This window comes from Balaenoptera musculus, chromosome 2 (assembly GCF_009873245.2).
Source record: "Balaenoptera musculus isolate JJ_BM4_2016_0621 chromosome 2, mBalMus1.pri.v3, whole genome shotgun sequence".
NCBI classification, from domain to species: Eukaryota; Metazoa; Chordata; class Mammalia; order Artiodactyla; family Balaenopteridae; genus Balaenoptera; species Balaenoptera musculus.
Window position 1 is genome coordinate 9,621,591 of NC_045786.1, and position 22,699 is coordinate 9,644,289.

Genomic DNA, 22,699 nt, shown 5'->3' on the forward strand with positions numbered 1-22,699 from the left:
TGAGAATATTGGAATAGTTGAGCAGAGAAGGAGCCCTGCATGTGGGCGGGGCGCGGGGTGCACAACCCAGAGTTTGAATCAATGAGCTTTGCCTTTAAACCACTAAAAGGCTGTGTGACCCGGGCGAGTCACAATCTCTGAGCAGCAACTTCCTCATCCGTGAAATAAGGGTTAGGACAAGATGGCTGCTGGGTCTCACCCCACGATCCCACGTTGAAGGGCTTTTCCACATAATTCAGTGGCCAAGTCTAATAGGAAAATCCTAAAGGGCCAGAATCTAAATTTAATTCTCCTAGTGAAGCTGGCTCACACTGAAGGTTCTCTATTTCTCTACTCTCTTTGGAAGTGTATTTACAAGATGCTATCATTGTCTTACTTATCTTAATACTAGATTGTTGTAACTTATTACCATAGTTTCCCCTTTTAGAGGAGTAACAAGATAGGTTTTCAGTTTTGAAAGCATGTCTATCAGTCATATGTAAATGCAAACTTACTAGCTGTATCCAAAAAGCCCAAGTCCATAGACCTTCCCCTCAACTTTAAAAATCCTCACTTATGAAATCACTGTTTCACTCAGGAAGACATCAAATAAGGAAGACACCGGTATGGTAGAAGGAGCACAGGCTAAACTGTAGAAAATCTAATCCCAGTTCTATACCCTGGATAAGTGACCTCATGTTTGTGTCACTTGGCTTCCCAATAGAGACATAGGGATGATCTTATTGTACCTCCCTGCACAAAAATTCTGTTACTCTGGAAACTAAACTCCCCTCATTTCCGCCTTGATTCTTGGTAACCTTGTGTGGTAAAAATGAGTGTCAGATACATGGAAAGCTGTCCATAAATACTGGTTTAATATAAAACGAGTGGAGCAGAGTTACCCACCCATTTCTCCCTGGCTCAAACTCATTACCATCACCGAGGAAGAGAAGAAGAGTTCAGAAGAGGGATAGAAAGGTGTGCCATTGCTTTTTCTGGTGGCTCTTTAGCTATGCACCTACAGGTTCACTTTTCAGGACTGTATCCCTCCCACAACGAACTTAGATGACTCGTATGCCATGCTTGCAGCTAAACAGAATATTTTCTGGAAAATCGTGTTATGCTTTTTGCATTATCAGAAGATGTGTCCCGGAGCTCTACCCTTTGAGCTCTGTACCTCCTATCATGCGTGGCTACTGAAAGATTCAAGGAAGCTTGTCGTAGTGTCCTGGTTGTTCAAGAAAAACTGTCGAAACCAGGACTGAAGCCAAAGAAATCTTAGCTTTCAGAACCGGCCCTTTCTGTGGTCTAGTGAAAAGTTCATCTTCCAAGAGTCTAAAATCTGTTGTGTTATCTGGGGAGAGATGTAAACGGGCTGTGTGACCTTGGGCAAGTTGCTTGGTTTCCTATGCATAAAGTCAGGAACTTGAATCAGATAACTTTTCCAGCTCTAAAATTCTGTACCTCTAAGACTGAATGCCTTCTTGGAGATGAAGTTTAATCCTGTCATAGACTGGCTTGGTATTACGATACAGTCAGTTCACATATAACCCAAACAAAATCAGGTCTCCCACAGCACAAAAACAATGTCAAGAGCAAAGCCTGATTTACATGGGAATTAGACCTAGACTTCGATTTCAGCATTACGATGGGTTCCCACCAGCGTGCCCTGGATTATCCTGCACCCTGTTCAACTGTGCAGTAAATCTTCAGGATGTGAGATCAGTACTTGCTCGGATAAATAAATGAATCAACGTTAAGCAAAGGCAGTAAATCATCAGCTGCCCTCCCCTCTGTCTCCCTTCCCTGCCAAATTCCTATGGAAACAAACAAACAAAAAAAAGTCAAAAGAGAAAGGAGAGCAGAAAATCTTTTCAGCATGGTTTGTTGGACCGAGATTGCCCTACATTTTGTCAGCCTGGCCTCCACCGGCCTCCCACCTAGCAGGACTATTTTCAGCACAGAGGCCACTGCTGATTTTTGTGGATGTATTAAGTAAGCCACATCTCCTGTCAGGCAGTTTTTGTGAAGGAAGTTATTCCTTAAGCCCATCCAGCTGTTTTCTCAAGTATACCTTTAGGACTAAGGAGACAGGAAGCCTGAGAAGACATGACTAGCTCAGCACGACTCCTCACAACTACAACCCAAGAAAAATATCTCCAAGGAATGTACCTTGTGAATAGCAGATCAGCAGCACCTCCGTGTACGAAGGACGGTCATCTCGTTTCTTTACTTGGCCATTGTAAGTCCTGGATAATTACTTTTCTCGTTCTAATTTTATTTGCATTAAGCCCAGTGTGTTTAGTTCTTGAGACCTAACACTCAAATCTGGCCTGTGGTTAGGAATGCAAGACTCCTGGGAAAACATCTGGTCTTATTCGTAATAAATGCCTGAATTCACTTTATTCTCATCAAAAACCTCTCTTAATGTCCTTCCTAATGAAGTATATGCTGCACATATATTATTTAAAAATAAAAACAGATTCACAGATGACCATTGAGAGAATGGTGAATAGGAGAATGTTGGACACTTTGCCACGAATTAATCATTAAAATGATTCCTAAAATCATACTATTATTTGAAAGAACCACATGCCAACTCAAGGCATTCCAATTTGACAAATGAATTTTGAATGGCTTGCAGCCCTTTTCAGCTCTCTTCTTTATTCTCACTTTGTCATCCTTTAAGGTGATTGAGCCACTGTCATACTGCAGAGTGGAAGGTGCTGGATGGCCTTTCTATACAGGACCTGTGGGTCCTGAGCGGTATAAAACATAATGGAAAGGATTATGGGAATATTTTAGCTGTAAAGTAACTAACAGTCACTTAATAGATACTGTTGACCTTTTGCTTACATACTAAGTATTTATCTTTGTTTAGTGCTGGAAAGCTGAGAGACTCCTCACACTTAAGTTGATAAAATGTTGTTGAACATCTGACATAAGAGGACACGGAGTTCACTGGGATTTAATGAGAGCAGGAATGGTACAACCCCTGTACTTCCACATTTATTCAGTAATTCTCAGGAGTTAACGTCAGTTATAGTCTAATTTGACATGGGCAATTGACTGGTATTTTATATTTTATTATTTATTTTTTACAATAATTAAATAGAGTAACGTTTCACTCCATCGTATTTTTTTTAGTAATTCTCCACAGCAGGAATATTCCGTGGAATACTGCCATCGTATGTGTTATATTCTTCTCTTCCAGCCCTCCTGGAAATATTTAAAATTTGTAGAAAGTTACATAGAAAGATCTTATTAGCAGAGATTCAAGGTACCAGTCTTCTAATATTTACTGTGGACTCCAAAGAATCACTGAGAATTCCTAGGTGACATTAGCTTATAAAAATCATGCCACCTCAGCACGTGTTTGATGCTGGAGACATGTGCCTCAGTTTCCTCACTTTTTCTAGACTCTCCTGGATTCCTTGAAGTTGATCCTCTTCGAAAGGTACACTGCTCATCTCATTAGCATGCCTTCCTCAATCCTTCCTCTTCCGCACCCAAGCTACCAAAATCTATAGGCTGCCAAAAATACCCTCTCTGTGGAAAACGCTTGTAACCTTTATGACCTTGTCTTTCCACTGCAACCATTTCAATACCAGGCACGTTACACTGTCACAGGGTATTTTGATCAGTGACATTTTGACCCAACTTAAAAGAATAAAGTATTATAAGATAAGCTTTTATATTAGTTACGTATGTGCAAAGCCATCCTCTCCTGAGCCTTCCTTACCAATTTCAGACCTACAGTCTATAAAGTGAGCATCAACCACGAGGTGTGGGTCAAGGATGCAGAGTCAGAGATGGGCAGACAAACTTCAGGTCACTGAGAGCCAAGTTCAGCCACAGACCCTCACCCCCAACACAGACCTCCAGCTGCTCTGAGCAAGCTATCTGCTTTTTCTCTGAGAAGTCACTTATATTTTGAAAGCTCCACATCACGACTTCTCAGATTTCTCCCTTACATTCAATAATACATAACTAGAGACAATGAGCTAGAGCAACATGCCGTTCAGGTTGCACAAGATACCTGCAATAACCTCTCTCTCAGTAAGATAGTTCATATATAAAGAAACATGTTTGGCTTTGGAGAATAGGACTAATAGCCCATCTGGAGGCAAATCCACTTTATTTTATTTATTTATTTATTTTAAGACACACATAGTTTATGCTTAAGAAGCAAATTTCTGAAAGAGTAGCATTATAACATTTAGGTAAATGTGCCTGATTTTCTTTTTGCCCTCACATCCAAGTTTTTCTTTATTTTTATTTTTTAAAATTAATTTTTATTGGAGTATAGTTTTTTACAATGTTGTATCAGTTTCTACTGTACAGCAAAGTGAATCAGCTATACGTATACATATATCCCCTCTTTTTTTGGATTTCCTTCCCATTTAGGTCACCACAGTGCATTAAGTAGAGTTCCCTGTGCTACTATACAGTGTGTTCTCATTAGCTGTCTATTTTATACATAGTATCAATAGTGCAAAGCCACCTTAAAAATGAGGTTCCACCTCTGACATGACAGCAGGAGACCCACTTCCCAGCAAAACTGGTCAAAATTATTAATACGTATATATATTAAACAGCTTAAATTGTTACATTATTTTATAATTATTTATTATATGTAAATTATTAATATATATTTAACTATACGTGTATGTACACACACACACACATGAGTCTTGATTGTTCTTGTCTCAGCTGGAAAGATGGAGGTTCCACACTCAGAGAGAAGCCAACAAGACCTGAGGGCATTGCCCTGTCTCCTGCACTGAGGCTCCCAAAGCCGTGGTGTCACACAGAGACAAGCACGCACCGTCTCGTCCCCAGCCCCGGAGCCATGGCACAGAGATTTTGCCTGGGAGGAGAAGGAGGCCCTGGCACACCTTGTATTCTCTTCCCAAAGAACTGCCTTCTTTTGAAACAGAGTGAGGAGAAGTTGCAGCCTCAGGACCCTCTCACAAGCAGTGAAGGTCGTGATGATGGGTGATTAGGAGGAGGTTGGGGGATTCGTTGGCAATAGAGGTTAAACTGCAGACTGAGTTGTTTTCAGGAGTGAATTGGGGAAAGCAGCTGTAGGGAGGAGCCCTCCTGCAGCGTCAGAATATATCTCAAATACTGACAAGTAAGCAGAGTGTGGACATAATAAGAGACAAAGAGAGCCCTGCCTGAGACACTGCCATCCCAACATGATTGTGGACATACGCAGGGCCGTGCCCCCTGAGGCTTCACGTTGAGGTGAGGAAGCAAAGATGTCACCACAGTAATCCAGTCAGTCCCCAAACAAAAAGACAAGTAAACAAAGTGAACAAGCCCCCAAAGTACCCCTGGGTGTGGGTGGAGGGTGGCTAGTACCCAGAGTTGCTGGGTATAATGTCAAGAATATCGAAAATGTCCATATGTACAAAGAGACGGGTAAGTAGGGCCTATAAATGGGGAGGGGGGTGACCAAATGCCATATTAGAAGCACATACACACATAACAAATGTGTATATATAGATGTGTGTATATATATACACATATGTATGTATAACTGAATCACTTTGCTGTACACGCGAAACTAACACAACATTGTAAATTAACTATACTTCAATTTAAAAAAAACACTCCAACAAACTAGAAATACCAGTGAAATTCCTCAGTGTGATAGGAGCATCATGACAAATCAGCTAAATTTGAAAGACCGATTTCTTCTCCTTGTGATCGGAAACAAAACAAGGGTGTCTGCTCTCACCACTTCTATTCAACTTTGTATTGGAGGTGCTTGTCAAGGAAATTAGGGATGAAAAAGAAATAAAGTGCATCCAGATTGTAAAGAAAAAAGTAAAACTCTTTCCATTTGCATGCGACATGATCCTGTATAGACACAATCCTAAGGGATCCACTAAAACTATTAGAATTCAGCAAGGTCACAAGATATACTCAGTATAAAAAATCAGTTGCATTTCTATACACTTGCAATAAACAATCTGAAAATGAAATCAAGAGAACAATTCCATTTACAATAGTATAAAGAGAATAAAATACTTAGGAATAAATGTAACCAATGAGGTGCAAATCTCAGACTCTGAAAACTACAAAACATTGTTGAAAGAAATTTTAAAAGATCTAAATAAATGGAAATTATTCATCTTCATAGACTGGAAGATTTAGTTTTAAGATGGAATATTTCTCAAATTGATGTAAAGATTCAATGCAATCCCTATCAGAATTGCAGCCTAGCTTCTTTGTAAAAATTGACAAGGTGACTCTGAAATTCATGTGGAATTGCAAGTGACTCAGAATAGGCAAAAGAATCCTGAAAACAGAAAATAAAGTTGGAAGATTTACATATCTTAATTTAAAAATTTACTACAGAGGAACAGTAATGAAGACAGTGTGGTACTGACATAAGGAAAGACATGGAGATCAATGGAATAGAATTGAGAGTCCAGAAATAAACCCATGTATCTATGGTGAACTGATTTTTGAGAAGGGTGCAAATCATTCAATGGGGAAAGAATAGTCTTTTCAACAAATGGTGACACACAACTGGATAGCCACATGAAAAGAATGCAGTTGGAAGCTTTATCTCACATACAAAATTAACTCAAAATTGATCAGAGACCTAAGTGTAAGAGCCAAAACTATAAAACTCTTAGAATAAAACAGAGAAGTAAATCTTCATGACCACAGATTTGACAATAGATTCTTTCCTATGACACCAAAAAGTATAAGCAACAAAAGAAAAAAAATAGACAAATATGACTTTATTAAAATTAAAATTTTTGTGCTTCAAAGGACACTATCAAGAAAATGATTTTGTGCTTCAAAGAATACCATGAAGAAAGTGAAAACAGAATCCTCGGAATGAGAGAAAATATTTGCAAATCACATATCTGATAAGGGATTTACATCTAAAATGTATAAGAACTCTTACAACTCAATAATAAAATGACAAATAACTCACATAAAAGTGGACAAAGTATCTGAACACTTTCCCCCAAAAAAGATATACAAATGAGCAATAAGCACATGAAAGAATGCTCAACATCATTAATCATTAAGTAAATGCAAATCAAAACAGCAATGGGCTTCCCTGGTGGCGCAGCGGTTGAGAGTCTGCCTGCCAATGCAGGGGACACGGGTTCGAGCCCTGGTCTGGGACGATCCCACATGCCGCGGAGCAACTAGGCCCGTGAGCCACACCTACTGAGCCTGCGCGTCTGGAGCCTGTGCTCCACAACAAGAGAGGCCGCGATAGTGAGAGGCCCGCGCACAGCAATGAAGATTGGCCCCCACTCGCCACAACTAGAGAAAGCCCTCACACAGAAACGAAGACCCAACACAGCTAAAAATAATAAATAAATAAATTAATTAATTAAAAACAACAACAACAACAAAAAAAAACAGCAATAATATACCATTTTATCCTCACTAGGATAGCTATAATCAAAACATCAAATAATAACAAGTGTTGTAAAGGATGTGGAGAAGTCCTTTATACACTGATGGTGGGAATTTAAAATGGTGAGGCCACATTGGAAAACAGCCTGGTAGTTCCTTAGATGGTTAAACTAAGAGTTAACATATGACCTAGCAATTTCACTCCTAGATGTAGACCCAAGAGAAGTAAAAGTATGTCCACACAGAAACTTGTACACCCATGTTCATAGCAGCATTGTTCATTACAGCCAAAAGGTAGAAACAATTCAAATGTCCACCAACTGATGAATGGATAAACAACATGTGCCTATCCATACAATGGAATATCGTTTGACTGTGAAAAGCAATGAAGTACTGGTACATACTATAACATGGGTGAATCTTGAAAACATTGTTTTAGTGAAAGAAGCCAGTTACAAAAAACCACATATCATATGATTCAATTAATACGAAATTTCCAGAATGGGCAAACCTATAGAGAGAAAAATTAGATTTGTGGTTGTGGAGAGCTGGGGGGATGAAGGATGGGTGAAAGGTTGCTGAAGAATAAGGGTTCTCTTTTTGAGAGGGTGAAAATTGTCTAAAATTGACTATGATAACAGTTGCACGTATCTCTGAGTATACTTAAATCATTGAACTATACATGTTAACAAGGTGAATTTTATGGTATTTGAACTATATCTCAATAAAAGTGTTAAAATCTATAAATTCTAAAAAAGATATTTTTTGTTGTTAATGGAAAATAGAATAGTATTTTAATCATCTTTTTGGATAATTGTGGATATTCTTCTTTGACTCTCAGTGTAACCGACAAGTAGTAGCTTCTTAAACAGGAGCTGAAATGCAGACTCTGCACCCACCTCCATGAACTTCTCATTCTCTTTAAAGCTTATTTGCCTACCTTGCACTTTCAATGGCTCCTTAATCATGAATGATTTTTGTGATCACACATTGGTCATTTGGAAAATATTGGTTTACTCAGTTATGCAGATCTTCCATCCAACAGCAGCCATCACATTTTAATACCACCATGTATATTTTCAGCCTCTGTCTAAAGTGACAAATTGCCTTAACTTGCTACAGCCCATTTGAAAAACCATCAGTGGCACGTTTCTGGGTTTGGGTTGCAAAAAATATCTTTATTGTCTTTTCTGATTATAAGTTAAAACACTATTGATATATTATGATTATGTTATATAATTCAGTACTGGTAATAATAATAAAAATAGTTTTAAGTATCTTTAAAATGAATAAAATATAGTTAAACTAAAAGAAACAAAACAATAGTTGCAACAATACAAAAATGAATAAAAGGGCCCCATAGTCTTGGTGGGTTGGGCTAGGTGAAGAGGCAGGGTTATAACTTTAAAATATGGCTTTACACCTTGATAGGGTCATTTTCATGCAGTGATGTCAAAACTGATTGTTTAAAATGGCCTTGTCAAAATGCCCCACATTGCTATGGAATTGCCCTCTTTGTTGCAATCAATTCATCTCCTGAATTTTTGATCTGCTAACAGCTATTGTTGCCATCTCCCAAGAATCCATGACCCGTTCTTTCACTTCAGGCCATTAAATCAGCTTTTTTAAATCCACAATTCAGCACCATTAAATTTCTACTGATTTTACTGAGGAAAGAGAGTGAGTTGTCTTACCCTAAACCCTAATCATTCTCTCTTCTCTTTGCTTTGCTGGCCAAAGACTCACATCTTATTTGCTTTGAGTTTTGTTTTTTTTTTTTTTTCTTTCTCAGTCAATCCTCCAGGACACTCTGCCCATATTTTTCCAATTCTGTTTCTCTCTATTGCAAATATTTACATATGTATTTAAAAATAAAATATTAAAATTTTAACATCTTAATTAAATAATCGTATACATCTTTATATAAAATTGTTATAAAATTCTATTCAGCAATAACAGTGTACTTTTTCAGCAATGTGTTCTATTAAAATAGAACCCTAGACTAAAAGGAAAGACTAGACTAAACGAGATGGAAAAAAAAGAGCATAAATCCAAAAGTTCACATAGTTTGTCTTTTTATCAACCAGGAGAAGAGCTCGTTTGGATTTAGCCTGTGAAACTTTACATGCAGCATAGTTGTTTGCAAGGTAGACTTCTCCTGTCTTTGGACATTTAAAAAGACTTTTTCAACAAACCATGGCTAAGCAGGTTCTCAGCTACTGAGTGGGTTTCCTTCGGTTTGTTCTTGGCTTTAATTGGTCTTTGGAGTTATTTTTCCAATCACCAAAAATGCATCCATTGCTCAACTCTTATGTGTAGATGCTGCTAAGCTTGCTTCTGTTCTGATGGCATTATTTAGCATGATTCTAAAAGAGTTGTAGCAATAAAACCAATCGCATGTGATTTCAGAGCTAACACTACTGAAAGGATACAAATTCAAGAAAGAATATAGGAGAAGAGGAAGAAACCCAACACAGATGTTTTAAATAAAAGTACTTCAATGAGGGAGTTACCCAGAGAGCTGTGGCCAGGGATACTGAGACACCCAGACTTGGAACAATGAGAAACTGTTAACACCAGTGGAGCTCAAAGGACAGGGAAATGAAGATGTGCTATCAGAGCCCTGGGAGGGCATCAGCCTGCGGGACAGAGGCACCCAGAAGAGCGCCAATCACTGAGGGACCAAGACACAGACAAGGGAGAGAGGAAGGCAGAAGTCATCCCAGATCTCTCTCTTTTCTCTGGTCTTTGATTTCCGGTGAGTGTCTCCCACTGGCCAAATCTAAGAAAAAACTGCCAACCAGGGATCCCAGGGAATGAACCTACAGACTCATATGGAGAGAAGTCCAGGACAGGGAAATTTACCTGTGAAGGTAAATTTAGCCTAAGCTACACAGGGACTAGGAGAAAGGAGCCCAGGAAACTCAAGAGACATCCCTGCACCAATATCCAAACCCAGATGTAACTGCCAATTTTCAGCTCTTCTGAAAGCACAGTATAGCTTCCAAGAGGCATTTCCACGGGTGAGTAGAATCCCTTTGCTATCTCCTCATGAATTCAGTTCTGGGGAAGAACCCTCCTTTCATGGTCATCCTCTAGTTACCGAGATTATGCATTAGAATTTCCCTGGGAAGAGATTCAGAAATTGAAACAGACAAACCAGCATTCCTTTCATGGGGTCTGCATTGAAAACTGGAATGCTCTATCGGACCGGGGAAGTAGGTTTATTGGTCAAGAGGTCACAGCCTACCTGTTTTCCTTCAGGCTACTGCCTGCCCATGGGATAATTATCTCTGGCACCCCCACCCCATTTAGTCTCAAAAGGAAGGGCTACTTGTCAGTACCTTATAATTGTGATAATAACCAAGGCTCTATTGTTGAGTGGTGCAAAGTCATCAGAGAATAGATTCAGATCTCGATAGCGCCTAGAGCCCTGATTGTAAGGTAAGCGCTGGTGAAGTACGTCATGCTATTTGGTCTGTCATCCAGCATCAGCATCTTTGTGCCTGTGTCAGCCAGGGTCACAGCAGGAAAAGGATTCCGCTCTGATGACTCAATTGAAGAGATTTTAATGAGACAATTTCAGGGGTGTGTGCAGGGTTAAAGGTACCTACAAAAGATGCTGAAGCACCCAGAAATGTTTAACTGTGGGAAGCTATTACCACCCTTAGGGCAGAAGGGGCAAAGGTGGGTGGTGGGTAATGTGACCAGATTTCTGTGAGAGCTGGAACTCTGGATAGAGAGGGACACCGCTGCTTCTGTACAGGAAATAGGAACGGATTGGCTCCTTTTGCCACCGTCTCTGGCTGACCCCAGCCCTGGCTGCACCTCACTACTGGCCAGTGGCAGAGGTGCTCAGGCTGTGTGGTCCATCGGGGCAGCCTGCCTGGTATGAACAAGGCAGAGAATAGCAGGTTGGGGGAGGAAGGTGCCAAATGGAAAACAGCCAGTGCAGATAGCGTCCCTCCATAATAATTCACTAGAACTACTATATAATAGGGAAAATATTGGGAGAAGCCTAGATTTGCATCCTTTTCAGGGGGACTCAGCTACTGAAGTGCCAAAAGATCTTGCTGGTTATATAAAAATGCCTCGTCAAACCTGAAAACAGCATCAGAGTTTCCATTTTCGGGCTGACGGTGCAGTTCAGGCACAGATGTACTAATACAATCTGCTTTGTAGCATTTGCTGTATTAAATACATGTATATCGTATATCTTCCATCTTTGTCTTATCAGCAACCTCTTTCAGAAATGCTTGTGGAGGGGCTTCCCTGGTGGCGCAGTGGTTGGGAGTCTGCCTGCCAGTGCAGGGGACACGGGTTCGAGTCCTGGTCTGGGAGGATCCCACATGCTGCGGAGCGACTGGGCCCGTGGGCCACAATTACTGAGCCTGCGCGTCTGGAGCCTGTGCTCCGCAACAGGAGAGGCCACGATAGTGAGAGGCCCGCGCACCGCGATGAGGAGTGGCCCCCGCTTGCCGCAACTGGAGAAAGCCCTCGCACAGAAATGAAGACCCAACACAGCCATAAATAAATAAATAAATTAAATTAAAAAAAAAAATAGAAACGTGTGGTCTATCCAGCCAATGGAATATTTAAAAAAAAAAAAAAAAAAAAAGGGAAAGCTTTAAAAAAAAAATGCTTGTGGAGTAACTCAACTTTATTTCCTAAAGCATCTAAAATTTGGTACATTCTTTTGAAAGAGTAGTATTGTTAATTTATGGATAGTATTTCAAATATAAATTGAGTACTATTATTTAGCATCAAAGCACAGTGGCTAGGGATTTGCTATGTCACCTTTTTTTCCTGTTTAGTATACACAAAATTATATGTCTCCTTCTCATTCTAGCTTCATTGTATCTGTCACATCACAAATAATATGATCAATCACAGAATGTCCCTATGGTCAAGTGTATTGTTTTTCTAAATCTGGTATTTTAACTGCTTTTCATTTTATAACATGAACAGCAAAATTGGTTATAGACCCCCAAAGTAAACCATATTAGTAAGTTGTTGCAAGAAGATACATCACTTTGCAAATGAAAATTTCACCAAGTAAAGTTTCATTGAATCCTACCCTTTATAAGGTCAGCATGCCTCCAGTTAATCTTCAGATACAATTGTTGCCATGCCTTTGGCTCTCTTGCTGTTAGAATTACATCTAATGAGGTTAACTCTCCTTTTGATATCATGTGAAGCAAGCTATTTACACAGTTGTAGCTATAATGACTCTGGAGACTTTATGCTTCTCGATATTTTTTATTAACATTGTAAAATCTAGGACTAAAAGTAAAATATATTTTACATTTTAAATATTTACTTGGTCCTTTTATGATTGGTAATTTTATAATCTCATGTGCCTTCAGAGAAAAAAAATTTTTTAAGTAATTTAAATATATCTTTCCTTGAAACACAATGAAACTTTGTAAGTGGCTTCTACTTCAAGAAAAGTCCACATTCACCTTTCCGCTTTTCCCGAATCCCGTTGGCTGGTAACTCTCATGTACACACACACACACACACACACACACACACACACATTATAGCATTAGAATAAAATAGATGGGGCAAGATCATACTGATGACCCAGAAACTATATAATATCTATAAAATAAAAACAAAAGGATCATTTTGCAAAACACCTAATTATAGATGAATGTCCTAAGACCCAATTCAGGTCAAAGAGGGGACCTCTGGATAAGGTGAATAAACACATTTTCTGAACTAAACTGCAGCAAACTTCCACCTTGAGCCTGCTCTGGAACATTCTGCAAGCCTGGGGGCTGTGCTCTGCTCTTCTTGGCCAGGGTGCAGCTGAAGCACATGCCACGTGTCGACTGGCAAACTGCTCCTCTCTGTGAAATGGGACCAGTCCCAGTGGACCCTCGCGTGAACAGCGAGGCTGGAGGTGCGTGAGGCCGTCCTCCGTTTAACTTGCGGCTTTTCACATACCTTCCTCCAGTGAGCAGTAACTTGTCAGAGATGGCAAAGAAATCTCTCAAGTGCTCCTCCTGTAAGGATGCGTCCCCTGCTCTCAGCATGCCGTCAACTCTAACCCTAACCCTTCCAACACCTTGAACAGAAACATGCCAACCAGCCAACCATCAGGGCCAGAAAGCCACCTGCAGGCTCAGTGCCTACGCTTCTTCTCCATCTACTTTTTTTTGTGTGAGTCCATAGCTTTAAATACCACTGTGAGCCCATGACTCACAGACTAATATCTTTACCCTGGACGTCTCCCATCCTTATATGTACATACCCAAATGCCTTGGCGACATCTATACTGTATTTGGATGTCAAACAAGTATTTCAAATATAGCATGTGCAAACTGGAACTCCTGGACCCTCCCTAAAACCTGCTACAGCCCAGCATTCCTTGTCTCAGTAATAGCTACTCCTCGCTTTAGGCACGTAGACCTAAAATCGGGGTGTCATCCTCGCCTCCCGCCTTTCTCCCTTACGCCACGTGCGAGATATCACCAACTGCCATTGTCTAGATGTCCCACATCTAGAATCCAAGCGCCCCTCGCTGCAGGCACACTAGCCGCATCACCATTGCTGCTTCTCTGATCGTCGTAATAATCTTCTCGCTGGTCTCCCGGCCTCCACTCTCGCCTTCTTGCTATTATTCTCAGCATGACAGCCCGTGTGATCCTCTTACAATTAATCAAATCAGCTCATTGTTTTACTCAAAACCTTCTGACGGCTCTCCATTTCACTCAGACTAAAAGCCAAAGTTCACAAGACCTCAGATGATTCAGTCTTACATCGTTTCCCATCCCCCGTTCTTCTCCCCTCAGTCACATCACTGCAGTCACAGTCACCTCCTTGCTGTTCCTGGAACATTCCAGATGCATCCCGGCATCGGTCTCATCATACCTGTTGTTCCCTGTTGGCTTCCTGGCTGCTGCTTCACCAGTTTCAGGTGGGCTTCTGCTCAAATGTCATCCTCTCAGTAAGACCCACCCTGACCCCGCTGTTCAATTACAGTTGCAACTTCCCTTCCCTGCCAGCACTTCCAACCCTCCTTACTCTGCTATTGTTTCCCTAGCACTTACCCCCTGTAACACATCAGAATATTTATTTATTATGTGTATTGCTCTGTCTTGTTCTCCCCACCAGAATATCATTTCCCCATGGCCAGCGATTAGTATCTATTTCTTTATCACTGTTTTCCAAGTGCCTAGAACAGTGCTTAGCTCACAGTAGCTTACTAATTTATTAGATGCAATAAATATTTGTTGAATGAATGAAATGCAGGTCCCCAAAGTCAACCTCCATCTTCAAAGGGAAATTCAACAGTGGCTCACACAATTCCTGATGGCCCCTGGTACTGATCAGCTTAGCCACTGATGCATAAATGTGGATAAGACACTTTTGATCATTTGTGGAAAATCAGCAACCTGAAAGAGGATAATCAAACTAAACAAGCAATTAAAATGCTCCCTAAAAACAAGCAAACAAACCACAAAAACAGACAGTGCAGAAACAGGACATAACTTATTTTTTGAAAATAATTGTGGGGACTTCCCTAGTGGCGCAGTGGTTAAGAATCCGCCTGCCAGTGCAGGGGACACGGGTTCGAGCCCTGGTCCAGGAAGATCCCACATGCCGCGAAGCAAATAAGCCTGTGGGCCACAACTACTGAAGCCCACGTGCCCCAACTACTGAAGACCACGTGCGGCAACTACTGAAGACCACGTGCCTAGAGCCCATGCTCCGCAACAAGAGAAGCCACCGCAATGAGAAGCCCATGCACCACAACAAAGAGTAGCCCCTGCTCCTGGCAACTAGAGAAAGTCCGCACACAGCAACGAAGACCCAACACAGTCAAAAATAAATTAAAAAAATAAATAAATAAACTAATTAATTTTAAAAAATTGTGAAACTTGGTTTCAAGACTGTTACATCCGTAAAAGAACAGGCTGCAAAAGGATCCACTGAGAACCAGGAAGTCTTCTTGGAATTTAGTAAATTCTAAACACTAAAACTTAAAACTCAATAAATGGCTGAAATTGCATAACAGATGCTCCAGGTAACTGAATTGGTAATTTGGAATCTCATCTTGAACAATTCTTCCCTAACTTAAAAAGAAAACAAGATGAAAAGTAGGGAAGAGGGCTTAAGACAAGAAATACAGATCAAGAAGATACAGTGCAGATGTATCAGAAGTATCAGGAGAAGCTAATAGAGTGAATGGTGGAGAAGTATTAAAAGAAAAAAAGAAGAAGAAAAGAGGAAAGAAAGAAAGAAAGAAAGGAAAGAAAGAAAGAAAGAAAGAAAGAAAGAAAGAAAATCTCTTAAACTGATTATAGACTTGAGTTATTATGACAAAAGTATCCACGAAGTACTAAAAAGGGAGAGAGTGTGTTAAAGTTACAGAGAATTCACATTCAAAGAATCAAGAGAAATTTTTCTTGAGCTGAAGGTAGACTTAAATTATTAAGGAAAAAGTGTGCCCTAGTCTTCTGAGTAAGATTATTAATAGAAAAGCCTATATTGATATCTCCTTGTCAAAATTCTATAAATAGAATAATTTAATTTTCTGGAAACAAAAATCGTTACCTGGCTGAGAAAGAGATTCAAACTAACGCTGGGTTTCTCAATTGTAATTGTGAATACTAAGGAAAAAGTCAAATAGTTTTAACAGAGTCCTGGGGAAGAGTCTGTCTACAGACGTACAGGTTTAATATATGCTTCTACACGCTGACATAAAAGTCGTTAGTTACTCTCTCACTTCATCCCAGCTTATGAGTGGCTTTGACATATATACACTACCAAATGTGAAATAGATAGCTAGTGGGAAACAGCCGCATAGCACGGGGAGATCAGCTCGGTGCTTTGTGACCACCTAGAGGGGTGGGATAGGGAGGGTGGGAGGGAGACACAAAAGGGAGGAGCTATGGGGATATGTGCATATGTAAAGCTGATTCACTTTGTTATAAAGCAGAAACTAACACACCATTGTAAAGCAATTATACTCCAATAAAGATGTTAAAAAAAAAGTAGTTAGTTAATGTTTATGTGAAACCTGTTTTCCAACTGCCTTTTCTCACATAAATGTATTAAACTGAGTTAAAGGAACTCTTCCAGAAAGGAATTATTGTGATCTCTCTCCTCTTGGGTAAGAATTCTTAATCATCTTAGACTTTCTATGGACTAAAACACCATAATAAAATGTATTAGGAAGGAACTCCAAAAGTATAATGAAACTATGCTAGATCTTAAAACAGAAATAAGCGTACTACATTATATTTATGCACTCAGATATAGCAAGTTTGATTCATAATTGCTAACAAATCTTGTACATAAATTTGAAACAAGATCTATGTATTTAACAAATGAAACCTGGTTTATATTAACAATCATGTGGGAAAGTATGAAATAACTGTAATTGAAAGAACGAAGTATATATTTATATATATATATATTTTATATATATATATATATATATATATATATATATATAATATATATCTATATATAAAACTTACCAGTTACTGGGAAGTTTCCCTTACATTTTTCATTCCTCTAATTATCCCGTGGAATTATTTCCACTGTCCTGGGATTCCCTTATCTTATCCATTAATAACAAAGTAAAAGACATGGTTAATGGGCAATTATGTTCCCGGGGATTTTTGCTTTTGCAGCTGATGTATTTCACCCCATCTTATATTCCCAAAATCATAAAAGATTCTCAGACATATTAATCATCAGTTATTTCCAGCTACTTATGGCTTTAATGAAATATCTATTATTATACCACTAGGAGAATATATCATTTCAGAATATTTATTTTATATCATATATATTGGAATCCCACTAGAAAGAGTGTGGGTAGAAAAATCATTTGTACCACTATGTATATCATTATAAAGCAAATAAGAAAAGTCATTCATATTATGCAAATTTTAAATATTCAAATCGAATGACGTAAGTTTAACTGATTCTATTTCCTACGATGACGGCTGTCATACTGAATAAAACACATTTCACATAAATGTTCACTAACTTATTTAGCTTCATAACAGTCACACATAAATACACACCTATACACATACCACCCTTCCTAGTTTATAATTCTTTTTTTATTTGTTTTGTCTTTATTTTTTAAAATCTTACTGGAGTATAGTTGATTTAGAGTTGTGTTAGTTTCAGGTGTACAGCAAAGAGATTCAGTTATACATATATCTATATATCTGTTCTTTTTCAAATTCTTTTCTCATATAGGTTATCACAGTTCTTAATTCAACTGAATTAAAGTCAATATTTTAAAAATTTCACACATACTCATTTATACAAAATAGAGATAATTGTATATACACTTGTGTCACAATTACTCAATACTTCCTGATGTAAGGTGATTGGATGAAAGAATCCATAGTTTTACTGATTCACTCTAAACATTTAGGTGAAAGATATACTATAAAATCAATACAAAATTGCTTGGGGAAAGAATAATGTGTCAAATAGTTTTCCATCTATACGTCTCCTGTGATCATTTTAGGTAGGCAACCTCACATCAATCCGGGCTTCCTTTCTCTATATGGTGTTAAGAGTTTCCCGGTGCTAGAACACTTTTTTGAACCAATGTTCAGGTAAGACCTTCATGCTTCTCGACAGTTTCGTCTGATCGTTGAATACCCACTGAGTGCAGCCTTTGTTGTCTTTCCATTAGAAAGTAAGTCTAACATCCATACTCAGTGACAGTCGCCATCCCCATCAGATACTTTTCACTATCTTCCAAGGTAAGGGAGAGGTCACCAGGTGTACATTTCCTATTCTACATTGTTTTAAAGCTCTCCTCGCTTGTAACAAATACTTTCATATCTTTTAGCTTCTCTAGTAGCAGTCAATCTCTTGAGATTTCTTTGAAAGAGGTATCCTCAGATTAAAATCAGTTCTTTCAGTGTCTTCACTAAAAGAAGTGAAAGGAATTAGGTGGTGAATATCATCTAGCTTTGCTGAAAATATTGCCCATTACTTCTGAAGTGATGCAGGCGTTCTGCGCTCAGACGCAGCACACACCGTGTGCTTTCCTCTGAGGTCAGCAGCTCAAAGCAGAAAAGCCCGATACTTTCCTTTCAGTTACAATAAATTGACATAGAATGTGTGCCAATTACAAAGGTAATTAGAACATACCATCCTTCCTCTGCTATCCTCCTTGAATAAACACTTAGAAATCCACTTCCTATTTTGAAAACAAAGTTCCTCAAAGCACATGTTCCAAATGCTTCCCCAGGATATTTAGAGAATTGGTGATGCCCCCGACTGAGAGCTGTGATTTGACCCTGGGGAATAGAATAAGCTGTGGAAATTTTAGCTGTTGCAACCTTTTGTTCACCTAAGGTGGCTAGGTAATGTACATGTAACAGAGAAGTAGACAAAGACAATTTGCAGCATGGAAAAGAGGCTGCCTTAACAGACAACCCAGAATCAATCCCCTTATTTTTCTTTCTACATTTTTAAGTTTCCCCAGACATACACTTCTTGCATCCCACAAAAAACCATTGAGCAGCTACTCTGTGTCAGACAGGGCACATCCTAAAGATGCACATTGAGCAAAGACAGGACTAGTACTTTTCACAAGAAGATCACTGGTGCCCGCGTGACACGGAGGCAGTGCCGGGCATGACCGTCACCATGGGACACACCCACTGCACACAGTGAAGCCCATTTAAATGTATCCGGATCAGCAGCCGGGAAACCTGGTATCAAGAGACTTTGGTAAAAAGGTTAAAATGTAAATTCAGGAAATTTTTCTCTCTCCAAAAGCTGCCTGTGAGATGATTTCTAGCAAATCCCAGAAACCAGAGATAAACAACTTTCCCACGAGATCCATAAATTATGAGAAACACTAAACTGAAGAAAACTGCCAAGTTTCCAAAAGTTACATATTTTTCTAAGCTTTATCTGAAATTCTGATCATACCATGAGGCCAGATAGAAAATTAAAAATAACCTATCCATGAACCTTGGATGTCACAGTTGTCTAATATTTCCAGTAGGATTCCTAGACAAGACTCAGTTTTGTTTTTAAGAGGTGTATGTGAAGTTAACCACTTCTGTTTAGCTTTCATCTGCTTTAAAGATAATCCTGGACTTAAGGTTCAAAGTTGGGTCCTCCCCTTGTACCCCATGGCACACTGGGCATCCTGCAGCGAGGGGGTCTGCTTGCCTACTGCCCCCTCCTCAGGACAACACCTGTATGAAATCCAGGCCCACGTCTGTCCCAGCCACTGTAACATGTCCCCGTGCCTGCAAATATGAAGCGCTCGAATATTTTTGAAACAATAAATTAATGTGCACTTTAAATTAAAAAAAAAATACTGTCTAGGTATCAATGACTTAGTATCTTACTCAAATAAAATTAATTTCGTTTAACATACCCTTAAGAATTTATTTTCATTTTCATATCTACAAAGTATCAAAGTCAAGGTAACTAATGTCAAGGGCATGGCTCTAGACTCAAACCTTCTAGATTAAACCCTGGTTCCATCTGTGACTTCAAGTCACTTCTGTTACTTCAAGGCACTTTCTGTTAGAGGACTCCTGAGCATAAAATCAGAGAATTACTGTAAAGTATTTAGCCCAATGCCATGTTAGCTGCTATTTTTGTTTGCTGACCGCTATTTGCATTAACAAAATAAAGCATAAGGCAGTCTCCACCACACGGGGGTCAGAACTGCCCACACCATTAGCTGATGTCTGCAGTCTTTTCACTTTTAGGGTCTTTGCCTCAAAACTGATTGTGGGTCTATGTCCCAAATTAGACATATTTTTCCTTCGTTCTATTGTCTATTTAGATGCAGTTGCTGCTTTAGAAGTAGGAACAGACTTTAATATTTAGAACAAATATTTCTCTAGCCAGCTCCATGTCCGATTTCTGCACACATCTACAGAAACCCCGAAGGGACAAATCTATAATAATTGACTTTACCTGAACCACAAAACACCGTGCTATACATAACATGCTTTCCTTCACATGCTTGTGTAACGTTGGTGGGTGCAGCTTTACTTAGGGTAGTTTAACAATTCCACATCTGGAAAATGTATACACAAAGATGCTAAACATGGCGCTATTTAATATAGCAAAAACAATTTAAAAGCTAAACAGCTATCACTTAGCTATATTAAGAATTTAACAAAATCATGCTTTGTTCAAGGCTTCAGAATGTTTAATTAATTTATTATGATCCTATATATATTTTTAACATTTATAATGAGGAAGTCTTTATCTTCCCACACAGAAATGTATTTTAAAACTACCTAAATCAATGCAAGAAAAATGAAAAGCGAAAGCAAACAAAATAGCAATGTTTCTGGAAAGGTGTTAGCCAAACTATTAACTTACAGGTGTTCATATGTTTTAATTATATAAACATTATTTAAATTATTATTAACTATAAGTATTGCTTTTTCTGATAAACAGCCACGTTTGGAAGCCAGTGATTTACAGACAAGATCCTCACTTACCCGTCTCTATAGACCTTATTGCAGTGCAATAAACATTTGTTGGATAAATATAAATATATATGAATAAATGAATGAAGTTTTGAACAGCATCATAAAAATATCACACATTTTATCTGGAGAAAAGGCAATTAATCAGCAATCATGGTAAATAAGAAAACTTGATATGAACATTGTGAGCCAAGATCCCCTTTGAGCTATTTCTTTTTTTAATTTAATTTAAGTTAATTTTTATTTTATATTAGAGTATAGTTGATTTACAATGTTGTGTTAGTTTCAGGTGTACAGCAAAGTGATTCAGTTATACATATACATCTTGAATAAAGCTTAGAAATTGATGGAGGTGTGTTTTGCATCCTCCCTTTTCTCCCACTCGATTTCACATTCAAACACTCAGGGTTCTCCTATTCTCTCCCACTTTTAACAAAACCTGCTTTCAGGAAAGTATTAGGTACCTGTCATGTCCACGTTGACGTGAATCCTGTGCATTGTTCCCCGTCCCAGGTGTCGTGGTGAGCTTTAGCTTAGATAATCTCCTTCTGCTTTGTACTCAGGCTCTTTGGTCATCAGACTCCAAAGTCATGCCTATGATGTAAAGCTGGCTGATGCAACTTGCTTAGAAGACAGCAGCTTATGCATTAATGCTGTGTTTGAAATGGACGTGAGTAGTTGGCTTTCAGTGATGTGCTTTAAAAAAATTGGTGGGTTATGTTCACATAAGCAGCCTCAACCCCAGTGCTTAAACCCCACTGATGGGAGAAACGGTTCAGTAACTACCTATGTGGTCCCTGCAGATGATATTGGATGATTTGACCCCTGACACCTGGCCACTCTCACCAGAGGTGAGCCGGTCTGGAGCACGTCCAGCCGGCTCCATGGGAGAGAAGGCGTAAAGGCTGTGTCTCAAGGCCAGTCTAAGGTCACAGGACCCACAGCAGGGCCCGGCTTGTTATGCCCTCACTGGAGCCTTTTCTGAGTATTCTGTGTAGAATTATAGCCCCTCAGCCACTAGGATTTCCTGTTTTCCTTTTCCTGCCTAATTGTCTCCATAGCACTCATTAGCAAGTGACCCCTTCCATATTTTTTATTCATCTTATTTATTGTCTTTGCCTTCATGGAAGCAGAAGCCCCACGAGGGCAGGAATTTTTGTTGTTTCATTTGTTGCTGTGACCTCAGCGCCTAAAACTGTCTGGCACTTAGTAGGTGCTCAATAAATATGTGTTGAATAAACAAACTATTGTCCAAATATTTCATAATTGCCATAAATAGTCCTTGGCTTAGTGTTTGATGATGGAGAAAGTTAAATCAGTTAGTTAGGAGGGGCAGGAAGCTTGGCAGAGAATGTGACCGTTGAGGATGGATGATTGGCAGGAATCAGCCAGGCAGAGGGTGGGGGGAGGCACATCTGGTGAAGTGCCAGCATGGTGGTGGCTGTGAGGCCAGAAATCTGTGGCCTGGGACCAGAAAGAAGGTGCCTGCTGCCAGAGAAGTGAGCCACGCAGAGGGCAGGCTGAATCTGGATGGACGTGTGGATGACAGCCAGACGTGAAGGGCATATGGGCCATGCAGGCATCATGGAGTTTGTGCTACAAGAAATGAGGGGACAATTCATCATTTTAAGTAGAAAAGTGGTGTGTCCGGGACCATGAAGGGCCTTGTTCCTAGTCAGCACTTAACGCATTTGCTGAATGAATGAATGCATTAACAAATTTAATCACCCCATTGAATTTTAGTATCAACTGTAACTGCGTAGACACAGGCAGGGGCTGCAACCTAATTCAGATTTTTCACCCCACTCTGGGGTAAGTTTGACTACTATCTTTGCTGTACTATTTGTCTATCGTTCTGT